The 20,587-nt window shown below is 40.0% G+C and overlaps 1 protein-coding gene and 1 long non-coding RNA gene across 3 annotated transcripts in view; one reads left to right on the top strand and one right to left on the bottom strand.

The window, feature by feature from the left end:
- homer1b (homer scaffold protein 1b) overlaps positions 1 to 20,587 on the top strand; it is a 44,701-nt gene that overhangs the window by 1,318 nt on the left and 22,796 nt on the right. The gene's annotated exons all lie outside the window — the stretch shown is intronic.
- Positions 16,326 to 18,121, bottom strand: LOC125712442 (uncharacterized). The gene is made up of 2 exons (XR_007383315.1): positions 17,567 to 18,121; positions 16,326 to 17,362 (listed from the first exon to the last, which is right to left on the bottom strand). It is a non-coding gene; the product is annotated as an uncharacterized LOC125712442 (long non-coding RNA).

Genomic DNA, 20,587 nt, shown 5'->3' with positions numbered 1-20,587 from the left:
CTTTATTCCACTACAGGTCTTATGGACAGTATGTAGCTTAATTGTCCTGTCGTATATTTCAGTTTACCTTTAATGCAAGCATAATCGCAAGGTTTTCCAAGAAGTAACTATCTTTGAAACTAAACTTTCAGAAACCGCCATGTGTAGGGTGAGGAATAGTGCACTGGGTTCGTGTGATTAAAAACATTTTTACCTCACGGGCTGATTTCAGTGTATTTTAAGTACGACGAGGCACAAAATCGATTGCAGATTTTTTAAATTAAAGCCCAGAAGATATTAAAGACAATGGCACTTAATCATAACTTCATAGATGTTTGAATGCATTCTTAGGGTGGATGCCTGCACTTTACGGAAGTCAGCTGAAAAGCGTAAGATATATTTGTTATGCTTAGAAAATATGCGCAAGTGACTCCTAGCACAACCCACACGTTTTTCAAAATACTGTGTAAATGTAAGGCCTAGAAGTGCCGAAAGATTTTCAGAAATAGGTGACTTATGAGTAGACTTATCAGGGCATATTGTCAGTGTTTCTATTAAGGAGCATCCTTTGCAGAAATGTGTTCTGTCCTTGGGCAAGGTGCTAAAGGGCTTCAGCAAATATCTAGTTGTATGAATGGATACATTATAATATTATTTTGATATGTTAGTAAGGGTTTTCTAAGCAAGAAATTAATTTAATTGTATTTTGTGCCAAACTACTGAAGACTCAAGCTGACCTTCCTGTTCGTGCCATTTCAGAACCAAACTCAAAATGCTTCCTTAGTTCTGCTCCTTCAACCTCACCCCCTGTATTTCTCTTTGCTTGCTACAAATTAGATTAAAAACACTGTTGCTAGCATAAGGGGTAGAACTGCCGACACTGCCAGTGAGCACCACTCGCCATTCCTGCATGAGACCTCTGCTTGGCAAAGTCTGTCTGCCTTGCCGTTCCTACCCTCCAAGCAGACACCTTTTGGCCTTGGCTGTCCCCACCACTGCATCTGGTGTGGTAACATCAGCCCCCAGCTAACATGTCCCCTCAGATTCATGCATTCGCCCACATACACTCAAAAACTGAAAATGCCCCACTGCTTTGTAACGATTCTTTAATGATGTCGAGCACTCATCCAAGTGCCGACTCCATTCTCTATCATCTGCTGCAGTGGCGCGCAAACGTCATTTGCTCCAGGAAATCGTTATTCACAGATGTGCAATTGTGTGGGGGTCGTGTAGCATTTCCTTGGTCCCGACAAAATGGGAATTGTTTTTGTTTTTGTGTGAATGAGCTGCGTGATGATGCAACATACAGCGGATTGCATATGCAGTCATGGCCTTGAAAATGCCTTCAGGACCTTCTCCTTCTCTTTTTGCTCCTGGAGGTAAGGTGGAAAGCAGGAAAGCACATCCACTCTAGCCCCAGTTTTAACCTTTTGGTCTTCTCCAGCTCTTAACTGGCCAGTTGAGTAAGGGGACGAAGAAAGGCCGATATGTCGTTGTGGTAGGGGTTTATTTTATAGCATTTAGAACAAGTGACATTTACAGTGTAATTTTGAAAGGCCATTTATTATTGGCCATCCCAAATCTATTCTTGCACTACATGCACTTTTTATTGATCCTTTTTTTACTGTTTTGATTACCTTTGATAGCAGGGTCACCATTAGCCTGTTGATTATTGGCACAATCCCTGCATAGAAGCATTTGCTTTCAGAAAAAAAAACAACATGCAATTACACAAGAAGCACTAAATAATCAATATTACTTAAAATATTAAAACATGATATTTCTCATGTTAAATGGCTAAAAAATGGTAATTCGTAGAGTTACTTTTTTCTTTAATTCTACAGTTATCTTTCCCTGCTTAGCATAAATTCAATTTCATATAACTGAACAATTTGCAATTCCTCAGCTATTCGTAGTTGAAAACATTCCATTCATTCAGTAGTTTAATCAAGACTGACTATTCATTCATTCACCCTAAAACTGCTTATCCAGTACAGTGTCACAGAGGGCTTGGAGGTTATCCCAGCAAGCACAGCAGACAAGTCAGGGCTAATCCCTGGTAGGGATGCCAATCCATAAGAGGTCACGCACGTCCATGATCACACATAATACGGTGGGAAATGTAGAGACATCTATTCACCTATAACAGCTTGTTTTTGCACAAGAATCAGAGTAAGGAACCCCGTGAGACAAAGGTAGGACATGATGCAGGTACAGGAATTTAACCATCGGCACTAGAGACAGTAAATAATAGTGTTGAAAGACCATACTGCCTCAGTCAAGACTGTAAAAGCAGGAACATAAGACATGAGATATGTTATTAGGACCCAGATTAAGAAGACATATCATTTGTCGGGAGCTGCCTTGCATTTTTAATGTTGTTTATAATTCATTATCTTGATGGATTGGTTGGTGCTGCTGCACATTTTTAAGAGACTCTCACTCCTGATACTATGATTTCTGCTCGTGATGTTCCCATGAGTGTAGTGAAAAGGTAGCATGAAGAGGTTCTTGCTGGGAATCCCAGTGAGGCGGAGCGTGCGGTTATAGACACCACAATAAATCAAAGTTCGCTTGGATTCCATTTTAATGTTCATTAGTTTATGTGGTGCTCTTGGGGAAAATTACTTTAAGGTTGTCAGAAAACAGAGAAAATTTTGCTTAATCACAACAAATTTACTTTAATCATTAATGCAAGTTTACCCTGTAGTGGTGAGGAATCCTACTGGATGTCTTGTAATAATAATGTTGTAACTACTATTGCTACTAATAATGATGATGATAATAATTGTAGCATATAGGATGCATCATCAGGGATATTTACATCGAGAGACCTGTCACTGTCTTTGCTGCTTAGGGTTTCACTTTACCTACTGTGTTAAAAGACAAGTAATGCTTGCAGAAAACTGTGGTCATGAAGAAAATTATAGAGGGCAATTTGATAATAACACACAAAATATTTATTAAACTGATTATGCAAAAGAAACTGGAAAAATCGTTGTGTGCTACATGTAAACTGTTTTTTAGGGAACAATGTCTGCAACCATACATCTCTTACAGTTAGTACTCTTAAAACCATTACCTAATTTGTGTCTGTAAGATTAACTTTAAACCTATCCAGAATTTCTGTCTTACTATAAAGTAATTTTAAACCATATATTTTGTGGGGACTCTGGTGCAATGTCAGCGTCAAGTGTTGGTTGATTTCTGGCTTAATGTTAATTAAGGCAATTTTTGTCTTAGTAACCAATATATAGGATTGGCACTATGTTGTTGTCACACAAATATGTTTTCCTAAAAATCTGTGCAGTTAGTGTATTAATTATCTTTATGCTGATAAACATAATTATACTTGCATATGTATTCAGTTAGATGTTTGTGCACAAGACGATGCAGTACATGCATGAGAAACTTCTCCATTCATCTGATTTAATGTCCTCCTCCATTTGCATTCCATTATCCTTATTTGTTACCAAGATCTCCTCAGCCCCTCGTCATTTATATAACTAGGTTCCTTTTCCTCTATTCTTCTTTCCTGATCCCCGAGGTTCTCACCTCAAGAGACTCTTACCTGTTTTTTGTTCCTTTTTGTTTGACAACTCACCAAGTGCCAGTCGTTCCTGCAAGTTACTAAAGATCCAGGCTCCCATAGGGGCTGACAGCAAATGAGAGTCGGCTATAGAGTTTAAGTGAATATCACTGTCTTTCCCATGTTTCACAGTGTGGGAATTTCAGTCACTAATATTTAGGTCACAAAAGCATCACAGAACTTCAAAAGCACAGTTATTACTTACACAAAGAATGTTATTATCATCTTTAATGTTTTTTGGATTTTCACTTTTGCTAATAACATATAGATTGTTTTGGTGACCATATCAATCCACTGTTTGCACCTTATACATCCGTCCATCCATCCATCCATTTTCCAATTATCCTACTGGGTCGCGGGGGGTCCAGAGCCTATCCCGGAAGCAATGGGCACGAGGCAGGGAACAACCCAGGACGGGGGGCCAGCCCATCGCAGGGCACACTCACACACCATTCACTCACACATGCACACCTACGGGCAATTTAGCAACTCCAATTAGCCTCAGCATGTTTTTGGACTGTGGGGGGAAACCGGAGTACCCGGAGGAAACCCCACGACGACATGGAGAGAACATGCAAACTCCACACACATGTGACCCAGGCGGAGACTCGAACCCGGGTCCCAGAGGTGTGAGGCAACAGTGCTAACCACTGCACACCTTATACATACGTATATCAATTATCCGCTTTGCGGAATTGTTTATTGTATATCTGGGGATTCACATGTTTTACAGTATATGAATGATCAATGTTTTCCTTAAACTGTGCCATGAATTATCCATTCCTTTCAAGTCAAAGTGTGTTGAAGTTACAGCCAGTTCTTTGCTATTGCTCAGCATCTTAGGTGCTAGTGAGTAGTGCCGTCACAAGTGTCAGTGTTTTATACTGTACAATAATTATAATATGGAAATAAGTTCCAGATTTTCCTGTATATTTGGACAGTACCCAGCCGAATAAATGTGGATACATGGGTTATGTCAGCTTATTGGCACCATGGTACTGCTAATAATAAACAAAATATTTAACCTGGGTTGGCGTATAGATGTAGCGTCTGAGTGCTCTCACATTTTCGGTTTTTGTTTTGGCTTGTGATGCTATTTTTCCAGTATGATGTTTATGGTACCGTGGCCTGGTGATGGCTTTCTATAAAAGGCTTTGTGAGGTTATGCTGCCTGTTGTATTCTTAGCTCAGCTGTGGCCTTGTGGAGAAAACGAGATAGAGAGAGAGAGAGAGAGAGAGATTGTGAGTCAGCCAAATACCAGGCAGTCTATAATTTATCCCATCAATAAGATAACAGCACTGGCTAGGAAGAGGAGCAAATTCACACAGGTTATGTAAATGGCTGTGTCATGAGATCTGCTGCTCACCTGCTGTTTTTATGAGTTAATAGATCATCACCATGGTAATATAAGAATGAGGTAGATCAATTCACGGTCTTTCATTTGTCTTATCCTGATTATTGATAAGACTTAATTTTGATTATCTTCATGCCGGTCGTCTTAATAGAACCATCAATTGCTCCCTATTTAGCATCGAGCAGAATAAATCTTTTTTTGAGAGCATCTCATGACCCACTTCGCTGAATTCCTTGACTTCAATAATTCTTTTCATCCTTCTCACATTTTCAACCTCCTGACACGAACTTTCCCGTTACTCATCTTCTTTCAGTCAATTGCATCTAGAGTCACTCTCAAGGCCTGTAAAGTCTGGGCCTTCCATGCAATAAATGTCTTGGAAACCCAACATTTCAGGAACACAAACATCCCAATGCTAGTAACAGAACACAGCCCTAAGCAGTTTCTGGGAGTTTAGTCGTTAAATATCCATTGTACTGGTTTAATATCCTTTATACAACACACCTTAAGTGGGGAATTGAGCTTTCAATCCCTCAGACTTGCTTACCCTGTTTCACCAAAGACCACACCTGCTTTGTGAGATGCATGTTCTTATACGTTTCCTGAGATTCTCACAGTTGTGAATTGACTACTTACAGTTTGTGAGTTTAGTGAAAATAGCAAATGGTCATTCTAATTTTTATGCTGTAATGTTAAGAAAAATTGTCCTTCCTGCCCTTCAGGATTTTTTTGTCAAATTTGCAGAATTTGAATTATTTTTATTGGCAAGTATGAAAGAATAAGCAGCCATTTTAACAGTATTAAGTTTAAAAGCTCAATTCTGGCTACGGTTGCGTTAAGCGTAGTTAGTTGACTATCGAAAAGCAACTAAAGCCTTATTTAAGCAGGCGTTTGAAGAGAGTTGAGTGCTCTTTTGCTTGTATTCTGTTTCTTATTATTACTAATACTAGCAGTGTTTTTGTCAATTTACTTTTACTTTATTTGTTTTATTTCGATGCTAATTTTAAGCGTTTTCGCCCTGTATAGCACTTTGTGTCCTCTTGTCTGTGAAAGGCTCTTTAAAAATAAATTTTACTTGCTCACTTAAGCAAGAAAATAATATTTTTATGTGACTATTTTGCCTAAGCTGGGATCAACCCAGTGACCTTCTGATTAGAGACATATAGCCTACAGAGTCACACACTGACCCCAATGTTTTTGAATGGTGGCAGGAAACTGGAACACCTAGTGGAGACTGGAACTAGCACAACATGCGAACTGCAGACATACAGGGCTCAGGTCAGGATTCAAACCCTGCTAGAGTGAGTGCTACCCACTGAGCCACTGTGTTGCCCCACATATATATAAATCCCTCAATCCACCCATCTTCCAGTTGTTTATCTAGTACATGGTCAAATTGTGTATTTCTGCCATGCCTTTCAATCATGAAGTAGCAGCTCGGTCAGTTTTTAAGTGAAGATGTCAAAGGCTGCATGTTTGTTTTCTTTTATATGCTGAGCAATAGAGTTGATTAAATTGTTTTTCAAATGGTTCATCGTAACCAGTGTAATATTCTCCCGAAGTAGCTATGTTTTGACAGCATAATCATAGCTCTATTATGCAAATGTTGTGTTTTAGTGCATACTCCTGCAAGGAGAATCAGGTTCTATGAATTGCTCTCTGGGCTCAGCTAAAACAATCAGATCCAGATTTAGCTGGAAGCGAAAAATTGGAAAACACAAACAGCGTCAATGACCAGGCAGGGAGTCCTTTGCAACTTGCAGGACACTCCCAGTAGCTGGTATAGCGCAGTCATCGTATGTGGAATTCCCTGTCTAACCCACCAGCAAAGCATCTGATAGAGGTTGAAGCGGCTGTCAGGAGTCCAGGACATTGCACCAGACAAACAATGGATTCGCTTCACATCCTGTGTGGAATGGAAGCTGTGTCAGTACTTGTTCTGCTGCCTGTTGTCAGAACCAGCTTGAAGTAGAATTTTCTCCCATAGCAGCACTGCAGTTCATGACAAGACCATTGAAAAAAAAAAAAAAAAAAACTAGTCAAAGTTTGGAGTGTAAAATGTTTTTCTAGTAGTGTTTGTGAAACATCAGGGAATACATTGTAAGCATTTTCGTTTTGCTCATATGCACATCAACTTGTGACAGATGTCAAGTTTGGTGGGAGCAGTATAGTGCCACTGAGGGGTATTTTTATTAAAAATGAGAGCTGGTGTTTTCACTTACTAAAATCGGTTGTGGTTTAATGTGAACTGCTGAACTGTCCTCTGTAGGAGAAGTCTCCCAGTTGAGGTTAAAAATAATGCCTGATAACCATTTGGGGAAATGGTGATTTTATTCAATTAATTTAATTAATAACAATTTCCTGCAAGCTGACCAGTGACACATTCTTATTTACAAGCACAGCGCATCAAACGCTGTCCTTGTTTATGGTTTATTAAGTCCTCATCTAATTTATTTAGTGAAATTCCTCACTTCACATTATATTAAACGGTGTCATGTGGGTGAATACATTTGCTACAAGTATCTATCCTACCAATTCTTCTTGGCTTTCATTTTTAGCAAGTTCAGAATCCAAGTTTGCCATAATTATATTCACATAATATGTTTGTTTTTTTTTTGTTTTTTTTTTATTTGCTTACATTTTACTCGGACTTCATTATAACAACATGCATCATGGGATTTTTCGCTTACTAATCAATCTGCAAGCTGCAAATGGTCCTTGTTAGAATCTTTTATTGCAAAATTAATCAGTATGTATACATAGATCATTATTGCGTTTTATGAAAGCAGTCTGCCCAGACACCCCCAAATGGAAAGCTATTGTATTGCACCTCATCCCTTTCTTATCATGAAATGTTTATAGTCTGTTTGGTTACAGTCCATCTTCGAATCGCTTATCCTGATCAAGGTTCCAAGGTGGCCCAGAGCCTATCTTAGGTGAGGGGACACCCTGCACAGGATGCCAGTCTATCACAGAATTTGTATGTACACACTGTGGGCAATTTAGAAATTAAAGTTCGCCTGACTGCAGGTCTTTGGATTGAAGGAGGAAGCCAGTGTACAGAATGGAAACCCATGGGGAGAACAAGCAAATTTAAGGCACATACACACCAGAGACAGGTCTCAAATCCTCCAGGCCCTGCAGTTAAAAATAAGGGTTGGGCGATATTACTTAATTGTCACAGTATTTACGGTAGGAATCACCATCCACGATACAGATCACTATATTTCTTGTTGTTTACAAACCAAATGAACCAGAATGCATCTAGTAATGTTAACTTACAATTTAATTATTTAACCAGTAACTGTCCTTATAAGTATCACTATTTGTAGCATTCTAATAATAAACTTAATGAATTGTTAAGGTAGGTTATGTAAAATAGTGTCCATATAAAATAAACTGGCTCATTAATACAGGCACTGTCGTTGCCTGTATTATTTACAATACAAGACTTACTTGTTTAACGACGGCGCGGACTTAAAGCCAGCTGTAGGAGAGGTTTGGTCGTGGTAATGGCAGCGCGACATTTCTATTGTATCTAGTACACTACCGTACAACATTTATAGATATGCTAAAAATGTTATGCATGGTGCAAAATGATTTCTATAGATGGCTAACACAGAACAACTACCAGTACAATATGCTTGAAATATCAATAAGGGGCGGGTCTTTGCTTATTGACCAATTTGTTTAACGAATTCGTTGTGGAAATGGAACTCGTTCGTTAAGTGAGGAGTATCTGTATATAAGTTTCAAAAGTTTCGTATACAAATGAATAGTTATAACTTCAATTCTTCCTCATAAGCCAAACTCTGCTTATTCGACAGCGTAGCGAACTGTGGTAAGACTGTGGTATGAGTGCAATATTTTTAGCTTTTTTATGAAGTTTGTTTCTTTTAGCGCTGAGATGTTGTGAAAACTGAAAACGCTTTATTTTACATTCTGTTTTATTGTAGCACTGTTACTGCGTCCGTTGTGATAGGCGCTCCTTGATTTGTCCGGTCATTTTATAAAAGCGTTTATAGTAATGTTGTATTGCAATTCTTACAATAACTCTGAACTGTTAATTGTGAATCCAGTAGGATAAGCGGTTTGGAAAATGGATGGATGGATTTTTCTTGTGGCTCGAGTTGAAAAATGCCATGATAAATTATCGTGATACCGCTCACCACTAGGTGCTACACACTGTGAACCCCATGATTATAGTGCTAATCGTAATTGTGATAAAACGCTGCAAATGATTACTTTTAAGAAATGATTTCAAAACAAAAAATGTGCTTAAGCAGGCAGCTGAGACGTTCCCGTTGATATCCCTCGAATAATTCTTTTTGAAGCTATTCCCATACGTGCAGTGCTGAGGCAACCGTGCAGTGAAGAGGACCTTGGCTTTCAATGAAAGTGTTTATCGCTGAGCCGACTGGAAAGGGGACGAGGTGTGCGTGCTAATGAGGAGTCTGAGTAAAAGCAAGAACCTCTGCTAGGTTCGGGGCTACGCCGCTTTACTGAAGCAGAAAGCTCTACAGTACACCAGCTATTTCTTTTGCGTGGGACAGACGGTGCAGTATATTGGGACTGGCAACAGAAGTCTTCTCCAGCCTCCGCAGAAATTTGGATGCTCTAATGAGAGCAGTATTAAAAAAAATCATAAATTCCTTGGCTTTCTATTATGATTAATTAATCTCAATCACAGCCCCTATTCTGTTCTCGCGTCTTTGCGTGTGATGAAATTGTCTTCTGATCAGCGTATCCTCCTTGCCAAAGAAAGCTGACTGCTGTCCAGTTTTTAAAGTTGTTGTTGGTTTACCGCGGCATAATTTTTAGCTTCAGTGGAACAATTTAATATCAGTGTACTATTTAACACTTTTTTTCTTTTTTTCCCTTTTGTGCTAGCAGCAGCTAATGTTGCATAAAAAGCTGAGAGGACTATATTTAAAAATTTGCTGTAATCATGACTAAGAAGCTTTGCGCATTGCAGGCTTTTCGGAGTACGTTTTCATACAATGCACATCGATGTAGAAGCTAATCAAATAGCATTTATCAGCTGACCCAGGTCTGATTGTTAAAATGCATTGTCCAGTTCATAACCTGCAAAAATGGTTATGGGAGGTGGAGGGTTAACATATGTTCATGACATGTTCCAACCAGTACATAGAAATAAATTTTGGGGGTGGGAGCCAGATTTTATTGATCGGGTGGTGGGGGGATTCCCCCTCAGATCAAGGGTCCCCCTTGGTACGACTCCCAGAGCTGAAGAGGAGGGGGGGGGGGGGGGGGGGAGGGGTCCCCTCTGTAGGTTATGCTGACCAGAGGACAGAAGAAAATTTCAAGGGAGGGTTCATTCAAACTCATCATTTTACCAATTAATGATAGCAAACTTTCGGGGAGGGGGATTCTAGACCCAAAATTTGACATTCCGGAGGTACACCACTATCAAAAATAGAATCTCCAATAGGAGGATACCAACGTCAGGTTTCCCTGTGACAACTGGGATAGGATACAGTGCTCCGTGGGGTGGGGGCGATGAGCGGTGTTAATATCCACATCACATGTTATGCACATGCAAGTGTTATATTGCAAGGACCATGCTGTTCAGCTGGGTTGCGATTTAACGTGGGCAGTATCTGATTTTTCATGCCGTCGCATCGTCCAGCACAGGGTTTCCAACTTTAAATTTGTGATTTTACTGAAAAGACTGTCTGTTTTTACCAACATGCCGTGTATTTTTACTGACACACTGTTTTTAACTTTTGTAGGTTGTATGGACAGTTAAATTTATTTATGGATTTACGGACAGGGTGAATTTAATACAGACTGTTCGTAAATTTACGGTTGGCAACCTTTGTCCGGGATACCACTGGTTTTCTTTTCAGTCCAATTCAATCCAGAACCCAGGTTGGTTTTGCTGAAACTGATCCTGATAGTTTAGTGTCCTATGTGCATTAAATGGGAAATAGTGCTGAACGATATTGGGAAATGCAATATCTGTAAATTTTCCAATAAATATTGTGATATTTATAAAACAAAAAAAAACAATTGAAGAATTTACCCATAATGAACTATAGCGAAGCAGAGCTTATCTACTAATAGAGTATGCTAAATAAGTTGGTGGTGTTACTACGAGTTTGGCTAACTCAACAAATGACTTAATGACTTGCTTTTGCCAATATTGGCTCTGGAATCCAAAATATTTCCATAAAGTGTAAGACAAGTGTCTTTTAGTGAGTTCTTATTCGTTTTGTTCATCCTCATTAATTTTTGTTTAATTTCTCACAAACACGCCACACGGTCTACAAGTGAATCCAACAGCATGGACAAAAATTATTATGAATGGACATGCAGAGCTCCTGCAAAAGCAGTGGCAGTAAGCTGCAGACTGATTTTTAGATAATTAAAATTTTATTTGCATTAAAATTGCAAAGATGTTTCTTAGAAACAGTAAAACATGTTTTAGTGTAATTTATTGGTGGTTTCAACCAGGGGTTAACGTGGGATTTGGCAGGTAGGGAAATTGCAAGATGCATTGTAGCGGTGCAACGAGATAAAATGACCTCAAAATAACAATCAAATTGATTCAGGCTACCTCCACACTGCTAAGTTTTTGTTAAAACAAACAAAAATTATCTCTATCCATGCAGACATTTTTGCATTGTTTAAGAAAGTATTTCCATACACACCAAAACAAGTGCAAATGTATATGACATAGCTATTAGTCTACATTGGGCATGTTTGCCTCAACACGGTGACCGGTAACTTACTTCCTTTTTGTGCAAATATGCAGCAATCATCTCATGTGTAACATACCGTTTAGCTGCATACAGGTCAACAAAAGGCAAAGCACCATTGGAAGCAGGTCTTCCGTATTCATCGTGTTGGAATACTGTTTACTGCCCTGCAGGGTGACCAGGCATGTTCCTCAATATGTGTACTTGATCGTACTTGTGTTCTCATGTACCTGTTTTACATCTTCTATTGCTCTGGACCAGTTCCAGTACTAAGAGCAGAAGTGCAGGGGAAATTAAATATCGCTGGATCTCATTCTTGCCCCGTCCCCCAAATATCAAAGGTATATTGGTTGCATCCTTGCCAAACAAGACCAGTTCCATGAGTCATTGCACCCTTAGTTTCTTCTTCAAAGGCAAGTTAGCAAGACCAGTCTTGCCAAGACCTGAAGTATGATTTTTGTCTTCTTGATAACACCTCAGGTGATTAATCAGACAATCAGAGGGTGTAACTAACAGAATGAATAGTAACTTATTAGGGTGATTTTAGAGTCTGTGTTTTCAAAAGTCTGTGCTTTCAGTCATCTACCCTGCAAGTCTAATGTGGGGTTTTCAGAAGTATATGGTTTGTGAGAAATTTCACAAAATGAGTGAAGTGATCAAAAACTGGTCAGAAGAAGACATACACCTTCAGTTATATGAAAATATTTTGAGCAAAAGCTAGTGATTTGTCGGCAATGATATGCGGCACAACTTGTGGCAACACCAGCAATTTATTTGACAGACTATTGGTAGATTGTAAGTTCAGTTTGGTTATAGTTTGTTTGGGCTAAATTGCTGGGCTACATCCTTTTTTCACTTTATAAATATCACAAAAAAATTCTCATGATGATATTTGAAATTGTGCCAATATCATGCAGCCCTACCCCATACTAAATATATTGATGATTGGATGGTTGAATGAATAGATGGATGAAAAAGTGTAAGCAGTTATTTCATTGAAAAGTCTTATTATGGTCTGATGGATCAATCTTTACCAATGACTTCATTTTTGGCAGCATCTAATTCCAGTATAAAATTAATTCCATCCATCCATCCATCCATCCATCCATCCATCCATCCTTACATACATACACATCCACTGCAGTGTCTTTGTGAAAGCATTGGTGAATTATTATTAAAGCACATTTCCTTACTGGTATCTCCCAGTAAAATGAAAATTTTCCAGTTAAGAGTTTGGACCCTGCAGAACTTTTAGAACGAAGACAGTGTTGTAAAATAAGATAATAACTGAGATTGGATTTTGCAAGACAAAATGGTTTCAAACAGAATTTCTGTCATATTTGTATTCCAGCTTCCAAGAACTGTGAAAAGGACAAGCAGGTACAGAAATGGGATGTTTGGATTTTTATACCATTTTAGTTTAAAGTCAAGTCAAAGATTTTTATTGTCATCTTGAGCTGTATGATCCATGGGTCATACAGTGGGATGAAATTACAATCTTGGTCATAGTGCAAGAAAACAGTGATAAATAAATTATAAACATAAATATTACACACACTGACAGTCTGACAATTTAAACAGGACATAGAGACATGGGCATAAAACATAAAAATGCAATCAAAATTGGCACTTTTAAAACATCTTTTGTGAGTTGAACATGTAGCTGGAACCCTTGCGTCCTGTTTGCATCATTATCTGTCATCTCCTCAATCTGTGACTCTGGACAGGTTCAGCCATAATAAATATTCATCGCTAGATCCATTTATTAATCTGAATCGCTTAGCACATTCGTGAATAACACAGTTACACGTCAGTTGGCCATGAAAACACAACATACAATATGCAACACGGTAACTACACTGATGATGAGTAACTGAGTCAATTAAAATTACGAGGAACATTTTTTGCTATTTACATGTCTTGAACAGCAGATTCTTCCTTTGAGTATTTCTCTTCCTTTTTCTGTTTGATACATTTTTGTTTTTAATGTGAAGCACATGAAGATCATGAATCTCATCAGTTTGTATGGCCATGTCCTGCTGACAGACGCTCTACGAGGATCAGAGGAGATCTTTGTATGCTGATGGTGAAGTGCACTACTCTCTGTGGGCAGGTAGTGAGTGGATCAGAGGAGAGCTCAGGAGGTTGGCGTGGCACAACAGCAGGCACTGCAGGTCTCTCGTACTGATGCGTTCAGCATGTTTATCTCCTGTACCTCTCTTCAGGTACCCTGTGCTCTGGTACTTTGCAGAGTGAACCTAGATAAACAGGGGCAGGGATTTGTGGCAGGCAGTCAGTCAAGTTATACATCCATCTACTACACCTGAGCATTCCCACTTTTAGCCTGAGCTCGTTTGTGAATCTCTGTCCAACTGCTGTTAGGACTCTAATTCTCTCTTCATGGAAATGAGGAGAAAGTACTGATGTTGGTACCTGAAATGGTGCTTAAGATTTTGTTTCGTTTGCACTTCGCAACCACATAGCTGGAAATCCTCCATCACATGACCTCACCCATCACCCCCGTATCCCCCTTAAAGCACTGGACTTAATGTGGTTTGCTTGGTGTGATTTGAAAAAGTGCTCTGCTTAAAGTACCAGCTCAAGTCTTCTGTATATCTGTCCATAGAAGGTCTTATGAGAAGATCATGAGCGCAGTCGTCCTCAGCAAGTAACTGAAGGCATCCCAAATAAACTGGTCAATAGACAAAGTGATCCTCAAAATATTTGTCATTTAAACACATGCACACATTCAGGCAATGACTGAGCGTTTTCTGGAAGTATGGAATTGTCAACTGGAGAGATAAAAATAGTAAGCAGTATATTCTAGTGTTTCACGCTGCACGCCAATCCATTTTCAGATTTAAGGCGACTTGACGATCTCGCCACGTTGATTTCTGCTCGTTATGTCACTTTTATGAAGCTTTTTATAGTTTCAGCCCTCAATAAAGATCCTTTAGCTTCCTTGTTTGAAGTTAGATCAAACAGCCTCTTCTCCGGCAGTAACAGCCAAGTGAATACATCCATGATTGGCCTCTTTCCGGCAGCCCTGCATGTTAAGTTGGTTATAAAAAATGCAACCGCACGTACAAACCTGCCTTTTTTGGCATGACAGAGTTAGTGGCAGGTTTTATGTGCCAAAGTTGAATTTTGCTTTTCCTCTTGTAAATGTTTTCTGTATTTTTACTGACAAAGTCAGAAACAAGTGCTACTAATTATCTGAAGAAGCTGGGGAATATGGATGAAGTCTGCTTCTGTTTATTTTTTGATGATGATTCAGGTGCATGACCTCATTGTACTTCACACCTGCAAAAACAAGGATGGTAGACTGCAAATCCTACCCTACGTTACAGATTCTGACATTGTTGTAGGGGCAAAATCATAAAGAGGCTCGTTCTCTACCATGCAGAGTCTGGCCCTGCAGCTTTGGAGTAGAGTCCTGTAAATTAAAGCCCAAGTTCGGCCCATACCAGAGACCTCGAGAGTGAACTCTACACACCCCGAATAATACTAGCAAATCTAAAACCCAAACCCAACCCGAACCTGAAAGTGTGGAAATATTAGTCATACTGTACGTGCTTACGTACAATAGCAATATTTTGCTGTATTTCTTCCATTGCTAGTCGGATGTGTGTTAGGTGGCTGCTAGACAAGAGAGGAAGCGATGGGAGGGGGCAGGGGGTGAAAAAAGCAACTTGTACATTAAAAAACAAAATCTCACATAAACTAACCTGAACCCAACCCGAGCCCAGAGCTGAACAATAAAAAATTGACCCATAACCGGCCCAAAATCCAATACTCTGTTGGGGTCCATTGGGCTCGGGTTGGGTTGCGAAAATTCTACTTTCAAGTCCTGCCCTTGAGAACTTCTCAGCACAAGCGCTATGTGTATAACAAATAACAGAAGAGAGCGAACAGCACTTCTCATAAAGCTATTAAGTTGTTTGTCTCTTATGGATGCAGCCAGGCTAAGAAGACCAGCCAAGTCCCAAGATATGGACTGTTCATGATGGAAGCACGTTCAGTCAGAAATTGGGCTGGATGGCCGGAGTCCAGCTGAGAGCTCACCTCTCTCAGTAAAAGTTACCTGAGAGCTGCTCATATTGTTTATTTTAAGGGTGGTTTATTTTCTCAAACAGCCAGGGGGTGTGGGTAGGCTTTGTGAACTGAAGCCTGAATTTGCAGGTATTCATAAAACAGTGCCACCTGTTGGCCCGATTTTACATTTAAATAACCACATTTGAGAAGGAGTGCAGTTGTATTCCAATATATCACGGCTCTGATTCGGTCATAGACAATCACAGCTGTGATATATTGGAGTAAAACTGCACGACTTTGAGTATGTTATTGCTTTTATGCATCGAGTTCATCGAGTAGCATTTATAAGGTAATAAGATACAACATATTTTGTTAATTTATTTAAATATTTACAGGCCTTCGCAAAAAAAAAAAATAGTTCCCATAACGTCAGCGAAAGTGGTACAGCCACACTTTACCCGGAAAATTCAATACATAACCGTTATAGTTCAGTCTAATATCGCCAAGTGCCAGCAATGAAACAACTAGCCAGCTTATTAGCGGAATAACTTTGAATTGTAAATTAAAACCATGCCGCAGGTCTGATAAATAAAATATTGTGGTGCTTGAGTGGTGAAGAGATCTTGAGGCGGACAGCTAAGTTCAGTTATTAGCAAACTCTTTATTGCACGATTCTTAAAAGGACTGCAGTAAAACAACAAGCGGGAATAAAGAATAAAGTCACTTACGCACACAGACGGGGAGCCTTTAAAGAGAAAAAAGAGGATACAGGCAGCTGAGACAGAGCACAACAAATCACACTCTGCAACGTTTTTTCGGTTCGGCACCTTATAAAAACTTCAAATCCAAAACAGATCAAAATAAATCAAACAAAACGAAATACATATGAAGCTTTACTTTACTCGTACTTGCACCTACGTTAATTTTTGAAACCAGTGGAAACACAGGCAGGTTCTCAAAAGGCACCAAGCGAGAACTGGCCCAGCACCGACTTCTTTTGGTACACCTGTAAAGTGGAGGGATACAGCTGATGTGAAATGTCCAAGTACGGTTATACTCTGATAACCACTCATAGAAAGTTTCTTGTCCAATCAGATTTCTTGGTCATAATTGTTGTATAAAGACATTTTTGTCACCAAATTCCAGATTTAATTTATTTTTACCATGGCTGAGTAACAAAACCAGCACCATTATAATACAGGACATATATTAATATAGTGAACGTTCGTAATTCAAATCCCTGGGGGAGACTTGATGTAATTTCACAGGCTAAGGTCCATTAATCTGGTAAAGGTTAATCTGGTGAGTACAAGGCATCATTCAAGCAGTGTTTGCCTGTGGCCTGCAGCTCAGCTCAGAGTTCAGATCTCAGCTGTGCCATTCAGGAACTGTGACCATGAGGGACTCAAATTTCCAACTGTTCCACTATGGGAGTGACCAAATAGGCAGGTATTCTACTACTTAGCAGCAAAGGGGGTCCGATGATCTGTCAGAAGTCTGCAAACTGCTGGTTTCCGGCACTGAAGCTTGCTTAGGAGTCCTCCATGCACCATACGATTTTTCAGCGGGAAGTGAAGGTGTTTGTGACGCTAGTTGGAAGGCTACATCCCAGTTCATATTCTTGCAGGCTCGTTGTCATTGCGGACAGCTGTGTCTGTCACGGATTCAGAGATGACTAATACCTGAGGTAGAATTAGAAGAAAAGTCTTATTGAGTCTTATTAGTCTTATTCCGACCCTAAAGGGACATTTATCTGCAGAATAAATATTTTAATTATATAATTTCTTGCATAATAGATTCTACCATTTACCGCTAATTGTGGAACATATTCCACATTACTGCTTATCCTAATTATGTATGAAATAATTAGACTGCAGTGTACCAACCTCCAGAGATTCAGAGATGTTCTTAGCTTTTGTTCTTCTCTCATTCATACCTTTAGATCAGCTGTAGATCTGAAGCCACGTCTGGGATTGTGTGCTCCAGCTGCTTGTCATGCCGTTACTTTAGAACCGTGTTTCCCAGTCTAGTCCTTGGGGACCCACAGTCGGTCCATGTTTTTGCTCCCTCCGAGCTCCCTGTTAGACAGTCCACATTTTTGCTCCCTCAGAGCTCCCTACAAGACAATCCACGTTGGACTTTCTGTGGTCCCTGAGGTCCGAATTGGGAAAGACAGAGGCACAGAAATCCCATAGGATTGGTCAGTAGCAGAAACAGCATGTTCTACCCTGGCTCTACCCATAGCTGTGGGCAGAGCAGATAGATGCAAGTCAAACCGCGCCTGCGCTCATAGAGGCGTTTGGAGTAACGCCTTGTTAATAGTCACCTCCTGTCACCTGCTTGCAGTCACACCTCATTTCCTGTAAATCCTCATCTCCTCTCCCTGTTACTGTGTAAACCATCATCAGGGAATCCGTTTCAGGCCAGAATCCGGAGAGGGTGTGGTTCTCACTATTCGAATGCTGGGCAAGATGTCAGTTGCAAGCTGAGGAGGAACGAGGGCTTTTCTGCAGTACTGTTAAATGGTCGCATGGCTGTTGCTGCATTCTGCCTCCTAGCCCCCCTCTCCCCACCCACCTACGCACCCATGCATTTCTGTAGTCAAATGTCCTTTTATTTTGTGGGACTGTTTAGTATAACCAAAGCTCATCAATCAGAGAAGCAGGACTTTCAGTTGAAGCGCTAAGCTCATTAATCTTCACTCTGAATCCACAGACCCCTATGCTGTATAACCACAGATCACTTTCTTTAAGGCCAGTTGAATATTTTTTATTTTCAACAATGAGGAGGTCTTTAAAGTTCCTTTTCAAAGGACTGCTTTTAGGTTATGGTTTGTTTAATCTTCGGGGTGAATGGTTTGGCTATGTGAAGTTGCAAGTCTGAATTTCACAAATTAATGTCTGTTTTTTCAATTCAATCATTTTTCTTCATATAAGCTACTTTTTCAGTCTTCCTAATCATTATTTTAGACACAGCATTTTGGGGGAAGTTCTTAATACTGAATGAATAAATCAGTGGTGCCAGTGTAGTGTTTGAGACATGGACGTAAAACATTATTATTATGATTATTGTTGTTGGTCTCATTATTATTATCCATCCATCCATTTTCCAAACCGCTTATCCTACTGGGTCGCGGGGGGTCCGGAGCCTATCCTGGAAGCAATGGGCACGAGGCAGGGAACAACCCAGGATGGGGGGCCAGCCCATCACAGGGCACACTCACACACCATTCACACACACATGCAATTTAGCAAGTCCAGTTAGCCTCAGCATGTTTTTGGACTGTGGGGGGAAACCGGAGTACCCAGAGGAAACCCCACGACGACATGGGGAGAACATGCAAACTCCACACACATGTGACCCAGGCGGAGACTCGAACCCGCGTCCCAGAGGTGTGAGGGAACAGTGCTAACCACTGCACCACCATACCGCCCCCATCATTGTTATTATTATTATTATTGTTGTTGTTATTATTATTATTATTGTTATTATTACTGCTGTGTGCCATGTCTCCTCACACTTAACCACCTAACCTAATGGCTAGATTTACAACAACAACAACAAATTTATTTTTATATAGCGCATTATCACAACATTACATTGTCTCAAAGGGCTTTACAGCATCCTCACCCAAAGCCCCCAGTGAGTAAGCCAGAGGCGGCAGTGGCAAGGAAAAACTCCCTAGAAGGAAGAAACCTTGGGAGGGACCAGACTCAGAGGGGGAGCCCATCCTCCAGGGGCCGGCAGGGATAGTCAAATAGAGAGATGGTTAAAACGAGATGGTTTACATCTTCTTGCACTCGTCACTTTGTATAGTACAATCCCAGGTCTTATATTTTGGTATATTTGGTTGCTTGTACTGTATACAGCACACTGTTTACCAAACAAAATAATTTTTTGGCATTTTTACTTTTTGATTGTATTCATAGATCTTTGTGAGGACCTGAAAAATGGTCCCTACAATGTTTTATCACATTAGGGAGGACATTTGATCCCCAGATATATGTGTGTGTGTGTGTGTGTGTGTCCCTTCATACTGTGTTCTTATCTTGTGTGTATTGTTTGGTCCTCTTTCTAACTGCTGCTGTAAAGTCGAAATTTCCCTTCATGGGATTAATAAAGTTAATCTTAGCGCTTACTTTTTATATTACCAGTGTGAGAAGGGCTAGGGTGTGTTTAGGACCAGCAGTAACGTTGCCAGCTTTGGTGTCTTGGTGAGTTTTACTGCTCCCACATGGCTTATTCCCTCTCATATATAAAAAACAAAACCGTCCAACCAGCCCATCCGGCATAGTCTGGCACATTGGTGGAACAACTATACACTGGGCACTGGAGCAAAAATGGAGCATGGCCCCTCCCACTCTCCCTTTCCACACCGTAATTAGTAAATTTCTCAAACATGCTTTTTTCGTTAAATACACAGCCCGACAACAGAGTTTGACTACAAAACATTACAAACTATTACATTTCAAAATTGTTTTAAGAACACCAAATATTTTTGCATTATGATTCCTACCATAATGAGACTGTATACATGAAAATGAGAGATAGAAAAGTAGCTTGTCATGAGTCTTAATATTATGCATGATATCAGCACCTTAATTCTCTGAAATGTTTGGTGTACATGTGAGATATGCAGGTGGAGGGGGGTCCTTGACATTGCTGGGGGGGCTCAGGCCCTCAGGCAAGTTCCCCGCTTACCAGTCCACCCCTGCCTTGGCAAGCAGGAACTTTATTTTTTCCATTGCGCATGGTTTTCTCTTTGTTATCTCCAAGAAGGGCAGGTAGCTTTTCATTTGCTTAGTGTGCGTAGTCCATCCCATCATGAGGCAAATCTCTCTTTCCTGAAAAGGACATCAATCCGACCATCTCATCCTGGTCATGGTTGCAGAAGGGCCTGTATCCTA

Source organism: Brienomyrus brachyistius, chromosome 2 (genome assembly GCF_023856365.1).
Source record: "Brienomyrus brachyistius isolate T26 chromosome 2, BBRACH_0.4, whole genome shotgun sequence".
NCBI lineage: Eukaryota > Metazoa > Chordata > Actinopteri > Osteoglossiformes > Mormyridae > Brienomyrus > Brienomyrus brachyistius.
Note: the sequence above shows the minus strand (reverse complement) of the source record. Positions and strands in the feature narration are given on the sequence as shown.